Raw genomic sequence first — 20293 nt, forward strand, 5'->3', positions numbered from 1 at the left:
GACCGAAGGCCCAGGAAGGAAAAGGGATGAGCGGATCCTCAGGCGGAAGCGCAAGGAGCAGCACAAATTGATACCAGGGTGGATATTTAGGAACCGCTAACTAGAAAGGGAGTGTCACGGGAGTAGAAGAAAAAGTTAGGTACGTACTTGCCGGATACTCAGAAAGGTAGCGTTGAGACGCATGGGCGTGTCTATTTTCTAGGAAGTGGCAGGTCTTGCGGAAACACTAGACAGCGGCTTCTCAATGGTGTCGGCCATGTTGGTAGAATAGCGCATACGACATTGCGGTGCTTGATGGACCATGAAGGAAACAGCGAATCATGACAGCATGACCCCTCATAAACCTCGATCCACCGTGTTTACCTGGATGAGTTAGGTGGCATCTCCGTACCAAACTGGGGGCATTCATGTTGGACACTGGATCCCATGTTCGTTCGCTAGGGGGATAACCTTTCCATTCCACAAAGTATTGTAGTCGACCTCTCCTATATCTGAAATCACATATACTGGAGACCTCAAATTCGATCTGATCATTGACGAGCACAGGGGTCAGTCGATAAGCTGTCCTGTTGTATTGAGAATAGGGCTTGAGCAAGGAAGTGTGAAAAACGGGATGTATCTTCTTCCAGGATTCTGGTAATTGAAGTCGATATGCCACTGGGTTAATGGTTTCCTTTATGGAAAATGGCCCGTAAAATCGAGGGGCCAATTTATTGGGTCGCAGATGTCGAGGCAAGAGTCTAGAGGAAAGCCAGACCTTGTCGCAAATGGCATACATGGGACCTGGTCTCCTCCGGGTATCAGTGTGTCTTTTAACATCCATCCTGGCTTTTTCCAAATGACTCTTAACGTCCTTATGTACAGTGACTAGATGTTCAATCCAGGAATCAACCGAAGGAACCGGGGTGGAGTGAGGCAGGAGAGTTGGCAGGACAGATGGATGGAAACCTTGACTGTACAAGAAAGGGCTTGTCTTGATAGCAGAGTGGCCAGAATTGTTGTATCCAAATTCAGCAACTTGGATTGAAACTGGCCAATCATCCTGGACTTTGGCAGCAAAGCATCCTAAATATTGTTCTAGGGTCTGATTAACTCGTTCGTTTATCCCGCTGAACTGCGGATGATATCCTGAAGATAAGGCACATTGAATACCTAACATTTGGCACAGCTACTTCCAGAATCGGGAAATGTATTGAGGCCCACGGTCTGAAATGATCTTGGAAGGGAGACCATGCAGTCTAAAGATGTGGTTCAAAAATATCCCTGCCATTTCTTGTGCCGAAGGTAGCTTGTACAAAGGAGTAAAGTGGGTCATATGGGAGAATAGATCGATGGTAAGTTCCATGGGCGTAAGACATGGGGGGCTCATGGGGGACAAATCCCCCCACAATTTTAGGTGGGGGGATATAATGTAATTTATCCCCCCAGAATTTGTATCACTTCAGCATGTAAAATACGTCTGCAGCCTGCACTGCAGGTCACATCCCTTCTGCACGAGACCACAAGCATCCCCAGACATGTTTCAGCCTTGTTGGGCGTTATCAGTGAGGAGTAGCTTGGGTCTCTAGGCCCAGCAGGCACGGGACCCACGTCTGGGCATACCCGTCCCACTCGGGGTGACAATAGCAAAACAAAAGAGGTGATGGCTGGAAGGTTTAGAATGAATCTTAACCTCTGGCATCGCTCTGGGCAACCCTCCAGACCATCGTTCTTCACCTGCCAAGCCATTACAAAAGGGGAAAGACCATATGCAAATCAGGCTTGGTCCCACCCCCAAAGGAGTAGTCCAGCCCGAACTGCTAGGTCACATCCCTTCTGCACGAGACCACAAGCATCCCCAGACATGTTTCAGCCTTGTTGGGCGTCATCAGTGAGGAGTAGCTTGGGTCTCTAGGCCCAGCAGGCACGGGACCCACGTCTGGGCATACCCGTCCCACTCGGGGTGACAATAGCAAAACAAAAGAGGTGATGGCTGGAAGGTTTAGAATGAATCTTAACCTCTGGCATCGCTCTGGGCAACCCTCCATTTCACCGATAAATGATTACCAACACAGGTTGGGTGATATTGGGTGTATATTTTTTCTGTATTAAGCGCTTAAGCGTAAGTGCTACATAAAAACACATCATTATCATTTGGCCATGGACGTCTGCTTGCATTCACAGTAATTTGGTAATATGGGTCTACACACACATATCCTAATGATACATATGGCAATCCATTCTTGTATGAAATGTACATCACATTATAGTGATATCGTAAACATATTTTTCGTAGTGTACTTAGAAACAATGCTATGTGATGCCACTTCCTGTTTTGTCAAGGGGTGAAAGGTTGAGTTCCATTGCTTCCCGCGATATCACTTCGGGGTGGGGTCAAATGACATCACCTCCTGTGATGCCATCAGAGGTCAAGGGTCGTGTTATGTCACTTCCGCTACCCCTGGCATTTTGGTGAAATGACATCCCTGGTCATGCGTGCAAAAGTACAAGTTAACTTCAGACTGTCTGCAGCAGAGGGCTAAAACAAGACCTTCTGCTGCTTGATCATGCGTGCCCCGCGCCAGTGCATTTGGAACGTGCCCAGGCCGGGGAACTGCAGGTGCCCCTGCGCAGTACACTGCTGCCCAGTCTCAGCTTCCAGAACGAAGGAGAAGCCAGGCAGCGACACGTGCTCCTGCTGAGAGTGACTGACTGACAGCGTGTGTTAATATCGGGGGAGACAGAGTGAGACTCTGACTGCAACTCGACCTCCTGAAACCTCGGCCATCGTACTTAAGGTAAGTCAAATGGCCCCCCTCTCCCAGGTGCAGTGCAGGCCGGCATAGGGAGGATTTATTAGGGGGAATGTGCCAACGTCATATTTATACAGTTTCTAAACACGTGCAGCACGTTGCAAACTGATCACGAAATCCTGGCCTCTTAATGTTTCATCATGAATTGAAAAATCTGAGGGTTGAACCCTCGTTTTATTTCATGACAACAGGAAAAGACAGGCTTCGCCCCATGCCTCGTGGAGGTTTCAAATTGCATGCAGGTGACCCAACAGCACACAAGTGCTAAATTGGGCTGTTCTGTGCATGCAATGTGCACTTTTAAACGATGAGCAAAATACATACGCCCCTGATGTGTTGCATGCACTGTTCACGTTTCACATAGCCCCATTACCGAAGATAAATGATAAATCAACACCCAAAACCCCTGTGTTGCGCAACGTCCTCACGAGTGTATCGCAAACCTACGTGACTTCAGGAAAAAGCCCCCAGCTCAGAGGGATTCAATATTTACCGATTTTTACCCGCTGGTGGAACTCTTTGTAGGTCGGCACAGGCAAACTGGTTTGTGGTGACATACCTGGAGCACATACACCGGAGCGCTATTCTGGGAAGGTCTCCATTGTTTGGAAAATTAAGCTATTTGTTTATGTTGAAGCTCATAACAGGGTGCGTTGTGCTGTGTGGTCTTCCCAATAATTAGGGCATTCGTGAGGACCACAAAAGTGCGTGTGAAATGCAAGTTGCCTCAGTCTGTACCCGGAGCAAAGGGATGTGCTCACACGTTTGTGGATTCATTTGAAGCAGTTGAACGCAACTACGGTACTGTGGTCGCTGTGGCTGAAGGAAGGTGTGCGTCGCAGGGAGCAGTTGGCTCGGGTACCGGGGGAGCTTGTTTAGGCTCTGCAGAGCTCGAATTAGGATTTAGGAACCATAAGAGTAGTGTGAGGTCAGAGCACCACCACCGCCATGCCACCTGCGCCTTGTGGGAAAAGCCATGATAGGGAGATGGCCGTTTGGAAATCGTGTCGCATACAAAGAATAGTCTGTATTACATGAATGAGGAAATGAGAAATTACTTAGACCTGCACTGCAGGCTAATGTGTAAATACTACAAATATCTGACCCCATAGCTCAACACCCCGAAAATAAGTGCAGGCCAGTCACTTACATCGTGCTACTTACCTGGTGACAGTGACCCGAGACAGCACTGTATGGCCTTGTTAGCGGGCCTCTTTCCCCCATGGACCTGCGTGCCAGTGCACATTCCTGTCCATGCTCCCTTGCAGTTTCCTTTCCCTTGTGTTGTGTGTTTGCCTCCCAGAGCTCCCAGGGGTCCCTATGGTATATGCAGTATTAATGCTGTTGCTGTGAGAAGACGCATGTTGCCATCTTCCCTTCCGTTCCCTTGGCACATCCAGAACAGTGCACTAGCTTATGGAAGTTCAAGTGGCTTATAATCCCCATTACCCAGTTACCCCCTCACCCCTCTGCTGGGCCCATACCTGGACTTCATCACCACAGAGCGATGAGTGTATGTATACTGACACTGCATACAGTGCAAGTGAGTCAAACATGTGGTCTCAGACCAGTGTGGTGCAGGCCGGTATGGGGTGGTGCAGCATGCGGCAAGCAGCATTATAGTGTAAATAATAAATACAAGCATGTGTGCACAAACCTTGCTGGGCCTTGCCTCGACAGTGACCTGGAGAAGACCCCAAAATGAGGTACGGCAACGGAGCATGACTAATAGTTGTAGAAAAGCGCCCAAGGATATCAAGGGTGCTCTGAAGACTCAGGTGAAAGTGCTGAGTAAGTGTACAGATGAGAGTTGTGGGGTTCTGGCCATGGGGGAAGGGAAGTGAGGGACTGGGGTGCAGTAGTGTGGGGGAATGCAAAGTGAAAAAACAGTTGAAAGGATGCAGAGGACAGAAAAAGAGACGAGCTAGAGAGGGGAGAGATGGGAACAAGAACGGAGTGCAGATGAAAGATGGGGATGGTTTGCAGCACGGGGTGACCAGTGTGTGCAGGGGATAGAGGGGTTCAGGAAAGACCAGAACACAGGGAGAGTGGTGTAGGGCAGAAATGGCATAGGATGTGCTTTGGGTTTAGATAAAGGCATTGACTTAGGGATGTTTGCACGGCACGGCACTGGCTTCTTATTTCATCTCTAAAACTCAGGAAATCCTGTCCTCTCTCTCCTCCTCTCCCCTTCCTCCCTCTACTCCCTGCTCTTCCTCTGACCCTTCTTCGGCCACCTCTCCCCCTCCTTTCCCCTGTTCTCCCCAGATGAGGTTTGAGACAAGTCCGATCTATGAAAGTTTCATCAAAATAGGTTCATCCCTGTTCCTCGAAAGCCATCAAGGCCCACATTGACTCCCTGGCTCCTACCCTGGCCAACTTCTGCAACCACTCCTTCGCCACTGGAGTCTTCCCTTGAACCCCAAATCGCTCCCTTGAGCACCCGCTCCTTAAGAAACCCTCTGCCGAGCCGTCTTGCCTGGTTAACTATCACCCAATCTCCATCACTCCTTGTTAGGCAGAAACCTGTGCAGTTCCCTCTGGGACCACTGCAAAAGATTTATGACTACAGGTGTTTGGCAGTAAACCCACTTGGTAGCAGTCTGTACCACACAGATTCACTTGGTAGCTGTGGCTGAGCAGTCAGACTTCCCTCAAGAAGAGTTAGGCAGTATACAGAGTATTCACAATAGGTCAAAAGAACACAGTAGAACAAGTAAACACTGCCCAGAGCTTGGTGTAAAAAAGATATCATTATTTATTTAAAACCACATCTAGAAAAATACACAGGCACTAATAGTAAGCAATTCAAAAACACGGTCACTAAAAGATATACACTCGCTTAAAAGAATATTAGACAATTCTTTAGTAAAGCCCCACTTATTTACAGACAGCGGTGAGCGCTTAACGCAGATGGCACTCTAATAATTCGTTTTAACAGGGAGAGAAAAGCAGAGTATAAACTGAAACAGATCCCAACACTTTTTTAAGAACACAATAAGAGAGGAAGGCAAAGTAAAACCGTGAGTTTAGAGTTCAGTAGGCCGGATCCACTTTAAGAGGATCAAAACGAAATGTGTCCAAGGTCACACGGTTGCAGTGCACAAGAGTCTTGCAAAGGTTCAAAAAGAGTTGGACCAAAAGAAAGGGACCAGTTAGAGGGTCAAGGCAGCCAGCCCAGTCCAGTAGGTTAAGGGGTTATTATTACATTGTAGCAATCTTTAGAAAGGGAGGCCTGGCGGACACGGTACCTTAAAGTGGTGAGAATACTCCAGCGGGGGCAGTTGTTCCTGGTAGCGGATGAAAGTCGGTGCTTCGTCCGGGGGAAGAGAGGATCTCGTCGGGGAGGAAGACAGGAGTCCGTTGCACTGCCAGGGAAGAAACCAGCCGCGGAGTTCTCAGGAAAAAGGAGAGGTCCTTTTATTCGCGGTCCAGTGGTAAGTGGCTATCAGGTTGCCGGGGTGCTTGGCAAGGGCAATTCGACCACAAGACGGCCTGGGATGCGAAGAGAAGAAAGTAAACTGGTTGTGCCCACCAGTCAGGGGAAGAAGCCTCTCCAGCAGGGAGATCTTCTCTGTCGTCGGGAAGTGGTGAGTCGGTTCCGCAAGGGCTCCACCGGTGGTGTCGTCGTGGTAGGTTGGCTCAGCTTCTCCCTCATCGGATTCTCAAGTCCTGTGGCGACTTCTGAAGTTCCAGTCCCCAAAGCCCTGCTTTTATGCAGCACACCCCCATTCACTCAGCCTAGCTGTCAATCAAACATGCTAAGTGGTGAGCCGGCCGGCTCACCACTTGGGCCAATCACACAAGAGTGCGACTTGAGTTACCAAGGTATCTCAGTCCAGGGTGCCTAAACCCCCTCCCACACCCCCTGTGGTACCGAGACAGAGTGGCACCACTTTTGGAGGCTTCTGTGGAGAAGCCCGCCAAAAAGTGGAACAAAGGGCTCGACTTGGGTTGGAGTCACAGAAGAGAACACAAACGCCATTTTAGAAACGAGTCCTGGCAAAAAATACCAACCGGGGAATTAATATTAAATAAATAAACCGTTGGTATGTTCGAGGCTATGAGAATTAAATAATTAAAGTTGGCAGCCTCGAACAATGGGAAAATCCCATAGGGATATATTCGCGGTCGAATATAAAAAGTAGTATCCACTGCCACCAGCCAAAACTCGATCAGGGGGGACGGAGACGTGCCCCCTCGACTAACAGACCCCGGGCAATCGAATTGCCCCGACCAGAACGTCCACAATATGATGGTTTGTACTGGTTTCTGTTAATAATTTGGGACTAGTAAAGCCAATGGTGACTTTAAATGCCCTGGGAGACAGTAGTCAGTCCCAGGGTATGGAGTCTATGGTGGGGTGTAACTATGACACCCCTGTGTTACTGCACGAAGGGTGCTGTGTAACACACCTATTAAAAACACATGAGACCCTATGGGGTAAAGGACCCCATAGACCATAAAACACATTAACAGTCAAAGGAACACCATAAATCATGTCCAAGAGTGGGTGAAAAAGAGTCTCACTCTTGGCAGGAGAAAAAAAAAACTCCAGAAATCCAGCAAAGCTGCTGGGGGACTCACTAGGTTAGGAAATTCAGCCTAAAGAGAGAATTCTCCCTAACACTCCTTTCCTGGGCAAACTCTTGGAAAAGCTGGCCATCTCCCAGCTCAATCTTCATACTGAATGTGTTGGTTGTCTCCATGATCATCAGTCTGGCTTCAGAGCTGCCAGAAGCATGGAAACTGCTCTCCTGAACATCCGTGAAGACCTGCTCTCCAACCTTGATTCCAACACCCACTGTGTCCTCATCTTACTTGATCTCTCTTCTGCTTTTGACACAGTCAACCATGCCATCCTGCTCAACCATCTCTGTGCTAACCTGGGGATCAATGGTCTGGCCCTGGCGTGGCTGACTTCTTTCCTCTCTGATCGACCCTCCCAGGTTCAACTTGGGTCCTTCCTCTCCTTTATCTCTATCTCTATCTCTACATGTGATGTTCCCCAGGGGTCTAACATCTCTCCCTGGCTGTTCAACCAATACCTGGTACTTCTTGCCCACTGCATTGCCGCGTTCTACCCCAACTTCCAGTACTATGCGGATGACACTCTCTGGCGGCTACCCTCAGCCACCTCTTCTCCCTCTCTCATTTCTGACTGTCTGCCCGCCATACAGGAGTGGTGTGCCGCCAAGCGGCACATCTGCTCCCTCCTTTCCTGTCTACTGGTGTAATACAAATGTCTTATCCAGGGATGCCTTCAGCCACTCTATTAGCACTTTGCAAAGAGTTCATACACTGCTGTAAAGGGGCACACTCATGTTCCATAATTGAGGGCTCAAGTGGAATAGGATAGGATGGGTTGAAAAAACTCCATAAAGCATCTGCACTTAAAGCGCAGGTGAGAGTATTATAAAAGATCTCTCTAAAGGTCCATCGCTGGGAGACCTGGAGAAACACAAGAAGTGAAACGGATCATCACACCAACTGAGGTGGAAGAGAAAAACAAGGCCCGTGGGGGAATATTATTAAGACCAAAGTATTTCCATACATTTGGGTAAGCTCCTATACAATCTACTGCATATGTCAGTGAAGGGCGAAAGATGTAAAGGAGTATCTGCGAGCAAGCAATTCCTGCCTCTCCCCACCCAAGTCCCCAAGGTGTCCCCTGCCCCCCCCCAGATTTTATGGGTCTCCTACGCCCCTGATGGTAACCATAATGGTAGTGAAACCATTGGAGGGAGGTAAATCCACGATAAAATTGGTGGCAATTATTTCCCAAGGACGGTCTGGCAATGTAGGTTGATGGAGAAGACCTGCAGGTTTCTATTGTCGCACTTGTACTGACTGCAGACAGCACAGGCCTGGATGTATGCCTTTACCCCATCAATCATTCTAGGCCACCAAAAATGTCTCTGGATGAGATGGAGAGTAGCTGTAATGCCCTGATGCCCGGAATGGAAGGTATCATGACAAAGGTTTATTATCTTGGTTCTCAGGGTCTGAGTAAGTATAACCAATCTCTTGCCCTTGAAAAGGTAACCATCTTTAGCAATCAGGGACCATTGGTTGGTTTTGGTGTAATCCTTCCAGAGATCAGAAAGTGGGGTCTCAGTACGGACATTGTCCAATAGAGAGCTGGCCTGGGCCACGAATACAGTGTGGGGAACAATCTTGAGAAAAGCATGTGCCTCAACTGGTTCGTAATCAGGACGTCTCGATAAGGCATCAGCGATTATGTTGGTTGTTCCGTGTACGTGATGGATGTGAAACTGATATTGGGCAAAGAAAACGGCCCAAGGAGCCTGACGACTGTTTCTGCACGCCAGGGATTGCAGGACCTGTAAATTCCTGTGATCAGTTCGTACTTGTACAGGGAATTTGGCACCCCGAAGCAGATGATGCCACTATGTAAAAGCCTGCCGGATGGCGAGCAATTCCTTCTCCAGTACTGAGTAATGGGTTTCACTGGGATTCAAAGTTCGAGATAGGTAAGCAATGGGATGTTCTTCTTTGTCCTCAGATTCTTGTTTTAACACTGCCCCAATAGCGTAATCTGAGGCATCAGTTTCTACCAGGAAGGGTTTATTGATGTCAGGTTGAGCCACGACGGGAATTGAGTAAACCTTTGTTTTAGTTCTTGGAAAGCAGTCTCTTGATCAACAGACCAGTTGAAAGGAATGTCTTTCTTTAACAATGCAACTATAGGTTGTTCTATGGCAGAGAATGTAGGAATTAATTTCCTATCAAAATGTGCAAGTCCCAGGAAGGATTGGATCTGTTTTACTGTTGTAGGAGCAGGCCACGAAAGAATAAGTCAACCCTGCCGGGATCCATTTCTATTCCTTTGGAACTCAAAACAAATCCCAGTTAATGGACTGTAGGGACATGAAAGATACACTTTTCTGGTTTAGCCAGCAGCTTGTTCTCTCGTAGGCGTTGTAAAACCAAGGTCACGTGTTCTTGATGTAATATGGGATCGTTGGAATATATCAATATGTCATCCAGGTAAACAATAATAAAGAGGAATAGCATGTCTGAAAAGACTCTATCCATGAAGCGCGGAAAAACCGCAGGAGCGTTGGGAAGACCAAATGGCATAACCAAATATTCAAAGTGACTGAAGGGCGTCCTGAAGGCAGTGTTCCACTCATCACCTTCCTTTATGCGGATCAGATGGTAAGCCCCCCGTAAATCGAGTTTGGTAAAGATTACAGCGGCGCGTACTGCTTCCAATATGTCTGAAATGAGTGGTAATGGATAGCGGTCCTTGAGGGTGCATTGGTTAAGGCCCCGGTAGTCCAGGCATGGTCGGAGTTCCTTGGTGTCCTTTTTGGGCACAAAGAACAAAGAGGCCCCAGCAGGAGGCTTAGAAGGACGAATGGTTCCTTTGGCGAGATTGGTGTCCAGGTATTCACGTAGCGCTCTTTTCTCAGGCTCTGAAAGTATAAACATCCTTCCAAATGGTATAACTACAGGGACTTCAGTATCAATAGCACAGTCTTCTGGTCGAGGGGGAGGTAGTGACTGAACAATGGCTGTCGAGAATACATCTGAAAATTGTTGCTATATCTCAGGTACTTGGGTAACGTTGGAAACACAAAGAGGGGGTTGTTCTGGGATCCGGGAATCCACGGATATGGTTTGCATCTAATTCCGGGATAGACAATGAGACAGACGAAATTCTGAACCTAGAAATAAGGATTCGGCTGCCCAGTTGATGTATGGGTTGTGTTTTTTAAGCCAGGCCATGCCCAGAACCATTGGGTAATGAGCTGCCTTTATTATATCAAAACATAGCATCTCCTGGTGGTTGTTTATGGAGAGCAGTAGTTCCGTGGTTTGCTGGGTTATGGGCTCAGAAGACAGTGGTTTCCCATCTATCCCTTCGACTGCCCGGATTGTTTCTTTGGATTATCGAGTAATATTGTGCTTTAAGGCCCATTCGTGGTCCAAGAATATTCCCATAGCACCACAATCCACTAGGGCCAGGATGGAATGAGTCTCCTTATTGGCGGAAGACACGAATGCCTATAGTACCACCAATGTGTTTTGATGAAGGCAGTTCAAGGAAGGATAAGAAGCAGAGCAAATACCTTTCTCCCAAAGCTGGGCTCCGTTCAAGATCGTGAGCTGGCATTTACCAAACATTGAGGTGGGGCTATTGGACAGTTTCTTACAAGATGATTATCAGAAGCACAATACATACAGAGTCCGGTGTTGATCCTGCAAATCCTTTTTTGTGGAGAGATTGGACCCTGCAAGGAGCCAAGTTGCATAGGTTCAGGATCAGGGGAGTGAGAAGTGGTTGTTTCGTTAGGGCTAGGATAATCCACAGGAACCTTTGGTGGTACTGTTCGTGTCTTTCTTTTCGCTGCTTTTCTCTCTTGAATACGGAAGTTGATTTGTAGAGACAAATCTATCAAAGCCTGGAAGGAACCTGGACGGGCCACTCTAGCCAATTCATCCTTGATTTCTTCATTTAGCCCTCGATGAAACAAGGTAAAGCATGCCTCCTGGGTCCAATCTACCTCCTTTTTTTGTAATTTTTTTTTATTTTCATTTAAACACCAAACAAACACAAAAACAAAATAAACAACAACTGACAACACATTTGCTCTGGCACTTTTGGGTTTGAGTCCATATTGTTCATTATCGGCCCGGGTCACGGCTAGGCCTCCTCCTTCTTGATCGTGATGTCCTCACACTGGCCTGTGTATTGCACCAAGGTGCGGGCGGGTCAGCTGTCCTCTCCCTCCGGGTCGCTTGAATCGCTCGTGCTGTTTTTGTCATTGTTTCCGAACAGGTCTTGTACAAGAGTGTTCCACGCCAGTATTCTGGCTCCGCTATTACTTTCTACCCTTTGCATGGCCCTGTGTCATGCCTATCAGCCCATCTAAAACTGGCACATCTGCTTTCACTCCTACTTCTACATCGAGAACTCCCAAACTCTCAATGCTACCAACGCACACGGCCTTTAGAACTGCCAGGCAATTCTACACGCACTGGAGACTGTTTGGAAGGCTGCCTGGGAAGCGCCACTATTAAGAGAAAGTATCACGTCCAACAACGCATGCTGACAACGTTCCTTAGTTTACATGCGTATCTGCTTTGTTCTATTCGGTACACTCACGGTTTGAATCACGTGATGTGTACCGGCCATGTTCTTGTTTACGTGTTACGCATTGGTCATGTGACATGTATATAACACGGCATTTCCGGGCAATCGGCGCGTCTGATCGTTTATCGTTCTTGGCGTTTTGGAGTTTGGAGTTGCTAATTACCTGCAGCTTCAGTTTTTCAGAGCTTCTTACAGCGTTCTTCTTTGAACATACCCTGCTCAAGATCCACCGAGCAGCTGTTAATTCCGCGATCCATCGCAGTGCCTTATCAACTTACCAGCTGCGACTTCGTACGGAGCCGCTGGTTCCTCAGCCAGCATCCTCCTGACTTCACGTTCCATCGCAGCAGTCTATTTCCTGCTTCAGCTTCTGTTGGAGCTGTCAGCCGTCCGACTTCCCGCTCCAGCTTTCCTCGGAGCCGTCTGCTGGGTTCCTCAGGCGGCGACCATTATAATACCTTCCACTGAAATAATACTAACTACTTCCAGTGCCAGTTCAGTGTGGGACACTTTGTTGTGACAATCTACCAAATTTTTACCTGGCAACTGCTATACCAAATATACTTAGTAGCAGGATCCCACTTCCTGGTTAATAAGACTGCTTTGTTTTGTGTTAACTGTGAGGGCAGTTTTCATCTCACAGACCCAAATTTGAGTACTCCTCCAAAGGGCATTTAATTTTCCTGTACTTGGAACAATATCCATCTCCTTCCACCTTCCTGGTTTTCCATGGAGAGTTGTGCATTGGACTAATGGACGCTATCCTGTGTGCACCAACCCGACTCTAGTGTGGCCCTCGTTCCGCTCGGGTTAGATTCCTCTACTAATTTCCTTCCTTGTCGTTGTTCCTTTGGATTACCTGCTGACTTCCTGGAGTCTATCAGTGGCTGTCCTGATCAACAAGTTAGTGTAAACTAGATAGATGCTTCTTGCCCTTATGGACTTAGTTCAGGTCCTAATGTAGTCCCTTTTGTATCAACAGCCTGGTGATATTTGTTCCGTACACGCCTGTTAAGATGGATTTCTGAACTCTGTCCTGGCGGCGCAGAAGTTCAGAAGGCCAACCTAATTACTTGGAACAGGGTAACCTCTGGACAAGCCAGACCAATCAGGGTAGCGATCGCTGCGGTCAAGACTAGGTCTCAAGAGGGGTGAGGGTGACTGAAAGCCCGCAATGAGCACACAAAGCAAGGACACTTACAAACTACTCCAAACAGGTGTTATATTAAAAATATATACACATTTATTCCAAGGCCTTTAAAACAATGACCGTAGCAAGAAATCACAATACAACTCTAGTAAACCGACACATACCAAACCAATACAATATATATACAAATACAAACGTGTCTAAAGCTATAGATGCACGAAATGTGTAGTCCACCTAGAAGGGAAGAAAAACAGGCAGTGCGAAATAATGCTTAGACCCAGTCCGCCTTCAGAGGCACCTAACTAAAAGGAAGTCCGAGCCCTACGAAGAGTGGAGCCTTGTGCTCAAAAGTACCTGCACACGCTGGTGCCAACGGGCAAAAAGGGGAGTCTCTTCGAGGGAATCAGGCAGTTCAGTTTAGTGCACAAATTAAGAAGAACAGAGTTCCGCGACCCAAGGGCAGCCTCCACTGTGGGCAGAAGCAGAGCGCGAGTACGGAAAGGCGTGCTGTTTTGACACAGCGGGGAAAAGCTATGGGCTCCTGCAGGAGGGCGACCAGTTCCTAGCTATGCTACTCATCGGTCCCCGCTGCAAGCAGACGCAGGCTTCTACGCGTCAATTTCAGTGCTGGCAGGTTCAGGAGAGCAGGGGACGTTTCGTCGTCGTGTAGATTCTGCAGCAGCACAGTTGAGTTAAAGATGTCCCAAGCGAAGTGAACCCGCACAGTTTGTTATCACAGCAGGGCAACCGAGCGGCCGTGTGTATCTCAGCCAAATGTACACTATTCACTTCAGACCTGGGAACGCCATGTGTACGAATCGTGTGAGAGTGACAAGGACTAGAAATACAACACGCGGCGGTTACAGAGCAAGACTCCTGTGTAGGCTGGTCAGTCTGCTGGATGGCCCAGAGACACTTCCGAAGGCTTACGTGCAGGAGATGGTGAAGATGCCGAGAATAGCTGTTCCCGCTATTCCAGTACAGGCCTTCTGGTTCGATCAGAGGTAAAAAGGGTTTCACAAGGCGACAGCAGTGCAGAGGAGCAGTCCTTCTGGGGGGTCACCAGCGATTCCTCAGTTCAGCCTCGTGGTTGCAGGATACTTGGCTCCTGTATTCCTTTGTTCGTGAGAACTCAGGAGATCGACATGGTAGTGGCGTTTCCAGCCCCCTCTTATCCACGGTTCCCTTTGCGCCAAAACGGAGGGGACCTAATGGGAGATCTGCTCATCAACACTCACACCATACGTGGACCTATCACGTACCACGGTGGTCCCAGGCATTCACACCACCCTAGATTCTCTGGCACCCAGGATGTGTATTGGGACCAGACATCCCAGCCCACATCCTGGAGGCACACACAAGGCCTGTAGAAGCCCGCGAAAGCATCCGTGTTTCGCGGGAAAGTACATGCCCAAATAAGGAAGGCCCCGGGTCGGCTCGACCTGGGGAAGGTGAAGGGAGCAAGACGATCAGCGGACAGGACAAAGGAGCCTCGTGGTCTGGCCATTTTGGGAGCCAGGCCACCATTTTGGGCTAAGTGCGAGAAACGCGCTTAAAACGCCAAAACGAGCTCAAAACACAAGAAACGATCGCTGCCACCATTCCCGTCCGTGATTCACTTGCACCAATCAGTTACAATCCAAAAAGAGTATCTAGGGCCTGTAGAAGGCTAGAGACCCAAGAGAGCAGTAACTTAGCTTACAGTGCCCTCTTGTGTCATGTTGCACGAAAGCCGCAACATGATAAAGAAACTACGGAAAACAGCGTTTCCCGGTACTGACTGTCTTAAGGGCATGTCAGTTTCCCCGTAAGAATGGAGCGAAAGCCCATAGGAGTGCAGCAGAAGGCTGCACTTCTCTGGCAAAGTCTAGATCATGGTGAAAACAACAGCAAAACGTTTAGGGGTTGCCACATGGAAGGAAAATTACCAACAATTACGAAATCTTTCCTAACACTCGCCCTTCCCAGACTATGGACAGGGGGAACTAATCCACCCCTGGATGAGTCTCTTGTTCAGGTCGGTTAAACATTCTGGACAACCCATCAGCATTGCTATGTTGGACACCTGGCCTATGCTCAATAGTGAAGTCGAAGCCTTGTAGACTTATGGACCACCTAAGCAACTTTGGATTCTCCCCCTTCATGTTCATTAGCCACTTTAAGGGCTTATGGTCAGTTTGCACAGTGAAGTGGGTCCCATAGAGGTAGGGCCTCAGCTTCCGTAGGGCCCACACAACAGAGAAACATTCTTCCTCCACTGTGGACCATCGGAGCACTCTGTCCTTAAGCTGGCGACTAATAAAACCAATAGGGTGTTCCTTACCCTTCTCATCTACTTGCGATAGTACAGCTCCTATCCCAGTGTCAGAGGCGTCCGTCTGCACAATAAAAGGTCTTTGATAATCAGGGGCCCTGAGGACAGGGGCCTGGCACAAGGAGTCTTTTAAGCCGTTGAAGGCCTTCTCACACTCGTCGGTCCGAGTTACCTTCTTGGGTTTCTTCGGAGTGGTAAGGGCAGTCAGAGGGGCAGCTATGGTGCCATAGTCTGCCACGAAGTTGCGGTAATACCCCGTGAGTCCTAAGAAGGCTCTCACTTGGGTTTGTGTAGTGGGGGTAGGCCAGTCTTGTACTGCATGTACTTTATTGGGAAGAGGCTGTATCCTCCGTCCACCTACTTCATGTCCAAGGTAAACCACTGAGCCTTGTCCAATCTGGCATTTACTAGCCTTTATGGTCAAGTGTGCTTTCTGAAGAGCCTGGAGCACAATCCCGAGGTGTTTCACATGGTCTTCCCAGGTGGCACTGAAAACTGCTATATCGTCCAGATATGCAAGACAGAATTCGTCCAACCCATTCAACACATGATTCACAAGCCTCTGGAAAGTGGCAGGTGCATTTTTCAACCCAAACGGCATTACCCTGAATTGGTAAAGGCCGTCTGGAGTCGAAAACGCTGTCTTCTCCTTAGCATGTTCTGCTAAAGCTATTTGCCAATAGCCAGCAGTGAAGTCAAACGTGCTGAGGTACTTGGAGGCACCCAAAGTATCCACCAGCTCATCTGTTCGAGGCAAGGGGTGTGCATCTGTCTTGGTGACAGCATTCAGAGCCCTGTAATCCACGCAGAACCTCAATTCAGAAGTGCCTGCCTTTGGAACCAAAACCACAGGGCTGGACCAAGGACTACTAGAGGTTTCAATCACCCCAAGGTCTAACATCTTGTTGACCTCGGTCTTCATATACGACCGTACTTTGTCTGACATACTGTATCCCCTACTTTTGGTAGTACACTGTCTCCTGTGTCTATGTTATGTTTGCAGCAAGGTGTCAAACCAGGCGACTGTGAAAACAGGGGGGAAAACTGCCTAAGCAAACTTTTCACCTCAGCCTGCTGATCAGAAGTCAGGTGAGGGGCCACTCGGACACCCTCAAAGGAGCTATCTGAAGGACCGCTTTGGAACAGGTCGGGGAGAGGTTCAGACTCCTCTTCCTCAACATCTGAAGCCAGTAGCAGTGCTGCGATTTCGACTCTTGGGACGAAAGCCTTCAGCCTATTTACGTGAAACACTTTTGGAGCCTGTCCAGGCCTTCCAAGGTCCACTAAATAGTTAACCTCACCCAGGGGCTCCACCACTGTGTAAGGGCCTGACCATTTGTCCTGTAAAGCTCGAGGCCTTATAGGATTCATGATCAGGACTTGCTGACCAGGTCTAAAGTTGATGAGGGAAGCTTTCTGGTCGTACCAATGTTTCACCAGCGCTTGTCCTGCCTTCAATTTATCACTAGCCAAGCCCATCAGAAGTACCATCCGTTTCCTGAGCCCCAGCACATAATCTACTACGTTGGTAGTAACAGGGGGAGTGGGCATCTCCCATCCCTCTTTGACTATGGCTAAGGGTCCCCGTACAGGATGACCGAACAGAAGTTTGAAGGGGCTGAAGCCAACGCCCTCCTGTAGTACCTCTCGGTAGGCAAACAGTAAGCATGGTAAAAGAAGATACCATTTTCTTCTCTGAGGTTCTTCCAGAGCCCCAATCATGCTCTTTAACGTTCTGTTGAAACGTTCCACCAGACCATTGGTCTGGGGGTGGTATGCAGAAGAGAACTTGTAGGTGACCCCACATTCTTTCCACATAGCCTGCATATACTTCGACATAAAGTTGCTGCCACGATCCGACACAACTTCTTTAGGGAAGCCAGCCCTAGTAAATATGCCAAGTAACGCTTTTGCAACTGACTTGGCAGTTACAGTTTTCAATGGGATGGCCTCAGGATATCTGGTTGCATGGTCGACCAGCACCAGGATAAACCTATTGCCTGAGGATGTTTGCGGGTCAAGGGGACCAACGATGTTGATCCCTACCCTTTCGAATGGTATTCCCACAACTGGGAGTGGTACCAATGGAGCTTGGATTGTCGAGCCAACCTTACCAGATAACGGGCAGGAGGCACAACTCCTGCAGTGACTTTCTACTTGCACCCCCATCTTGGGCCAGTAGAAGTGCATGGATAACCTTTGCTTGGTCCTCTTAATACCAAGGTGACCAGCAAGGGGCACTTCATGCGCCAACTGCAGGAGGAAGGGTCTTACAGCAAGGGGAACCACCAACCTCCTATGGTCTCCTTCTGTAGACTCCGTGGGCTCACTATATAGGAGTCCACCTTCCCACTAAATACGATGCGTCCCAGGAGGTTCACCCTCAAGCTGGGAGCAGGCCTGTCTCCTTAGGCCTTCCAGAGATGGGCACTCACGTTGGCCTTCACTGAATTCTTCCCTATCAGGACCACCTTCTACTAACAAGTCTTTTAATTCAGGATGGTCGTTGGGGTCAAATACTTCAGGCATCGCCACCTCCTCGTCAGGCCCGGGCGATTGACCAACTTCCTCCACCGTAGTGGTAGGCGAGCTCGGGGGAATATTCTCTTTCCCTCGACTTGACTTGTTTACTCCTTTCGCCTTGGGTTTCCCCTTCGGCTGGGGCGCCGTATTGGTCTTGGCCAATGCTGCCCGTGCTTGAGACCGTGTGTAGGGTCTGTCGGCAGTGTCTCCTACGAGCCCTAAAGCTCTGAGATCATTACCTAACAAGACCTTTCCTGGGACGTTTCTCTGAATGCTCACTGGAATCCTGACTGCTGTACCATTTAAAGTATGATTTACAGGTATTACTGGGAACATACGGAGTGGGCCGTCAGCCAACTTAGTGGGCATCAGAGTAGCTCTGGCAACTTCCTCTGAGTCTACCAAGGTAGAATCCACTACAGTTCTACTGCACCCACTATCCCTAAGAGCTGGAGTATCTACTCAATTGATCAGCACACTGTCTTTAAAGTAGTGCTTGGTATTATCTGGACTCCTAGCATAAGCCTCTGCGACTTTAGGCTCCCAGGAACCCAGGGAAACTAAAACTACCTCAGCTTCTATCCCGCTGGGGAATGAGTCTGAGGAGAAGGATGCTCCTGTAGTCCCTTCTTCCTCGTAGGAGGAGAAGGCCAGATTAGCGCAGTGGACCCCCAAAGGTCTAACCTTACACCGGGGATCCCCCTTCACGTGGTCAGTTGCTCCACAAGCAAAACAAGATCCATTGGGTCTGCTTACATAGGGAGGCTTATTGTAACCAGAGTTCTGTTTCGGAGGCTGGCCTCCACTACCCTGTGAGTTCTCTTGTGTCTTACCCTTATTTTTCTTTTTGTGGCCCTTTTGAGAAGAAGATTTATCAGATTCTCCACCCTCCTTATCTTTGGACTTTTTCCCTTCCTCCTGCTTACCAGGATGAGTTTTGTCCTTATGGGACACTCGATGTGACACCCATAAGTCTGCTGCAATGGCCAGCTTCTTAGGATCTATCTCCTTCGAATCGGCCAAATGCTGCTTAAGCTCCGGGGAAGAAGATGCAAAAATGTGTTCCAGCATGACAAGATTTATCATGCCTTCAAAGGTAGAAACCTTATAACCTTCGACCCAGCCAGTCAAGTTTTTTAAGGATTCGGTTACATAAGATACCCAAGTACCACCTTCTTTTTTCTTGTACTCTCGGAATCGTTTTAAATATTGGGCCGGAGTCTTTCCAAACTTTAAAATGAGAGTTTGCTTTAACATTGCAAAATCAGCTCGCTCAGCCTTCGACATTTCCATAATGGCACTACAGCCAGAATGGGGCAGTCTGCTGAGTAACCAGGCAATCTTATCAGCATTGTCAACTTCTTGAACTTCACATGCATACTCAAACGTATTCAGCCAGTCCATAATGTCATTCCTTTCCTCATACACACTGAGCAGATCTTTTGGAAACCGTGGATGAGAGGAGGCCCCAGACCCATGTCCAGGACCCTTGGACCCATTTGCAATCTGAAGCTTGGCCAGTTCCAACTGGTGATCCCTGTCTTTCTGTTTTTCTGCCTGTTCGATTTTTAGCTTGACCCTATTGAACTCAAGCTCTTCCTGTAGTTTGGCCATATTGAACTCAAGCTCCTTCTGCCTAAACAGCAGCTCTTGCTTCTTGAATTCAAGCATGGCCTCCCCATCGACACTGGCAGAGGAAACATTAGACATCACATCCTCCCTGTCCTTGTGGTCGCGGTGGATCAGTGCAGCGGCAGAACCGTCGGTTCTACCAGTGAGAGCAGCCCCACCTCCTTCTGCACTGTCCTCAGAAGTTATAGCGTCAAGCTGCGCTTCTTGCCACGCCACGATTCTTTGGATCATATCCAATTTCGTGCCTTGAGAGGAAACACCTCTCTCCGCACACATCTTTTTCAATGTTTCTGATTTGGAAGCATTTAAAGTTAACAAAGTATTTGTTCCATACTGTTAGATAGGACTATGGCCTTTTTAAAGTTAAACTATAACAATTCACTACGTGTCCTGGTAGGAATAACTTGAAATGCCTTAGTTCGTGCGCAACACTGGATACCTTCAGTCGTATCCCACCGCTGTACACCAATTTGTTAAGACAGATTTCTGAACTCTGTCCTGGCGGCGCAGAAGTTCAGAAGGCCAACCTAATTACTTGGAACAGGGTAACCTCTGGACAAGCCAGACCAATCAGGGTAGCGATCGCGGCGGTCAAGACTAGGTCTCAAGAGGGGTGAGGGTGACTGAAAGCCCGCAATGAGCACACAAAGCAAGGACACTTACAAACTACTCCAAACAGGTGTTATATTAAAAATATATACACATTTATTCCAAGGCCTTTAAAACAATGACCGTAGCGAGAAATCACAATACAACTC

The sequence above is a fragment of the Ambystoma mexicanum genome, chromosome 4p (assembly GCF_040938575.1).
Source record: "Ambystoma mexicanum isolate Mex_15411 chromosome 4p, UKY_AmexF1_1, whole genome shotgun sequence".
NCBI classification, from domain to species: Eukaryota; Metazoa; Chordata; class Amphibia; order Caudata; family Ambystomatidae; genus Ambystoma; species Ambystoma mexicanum.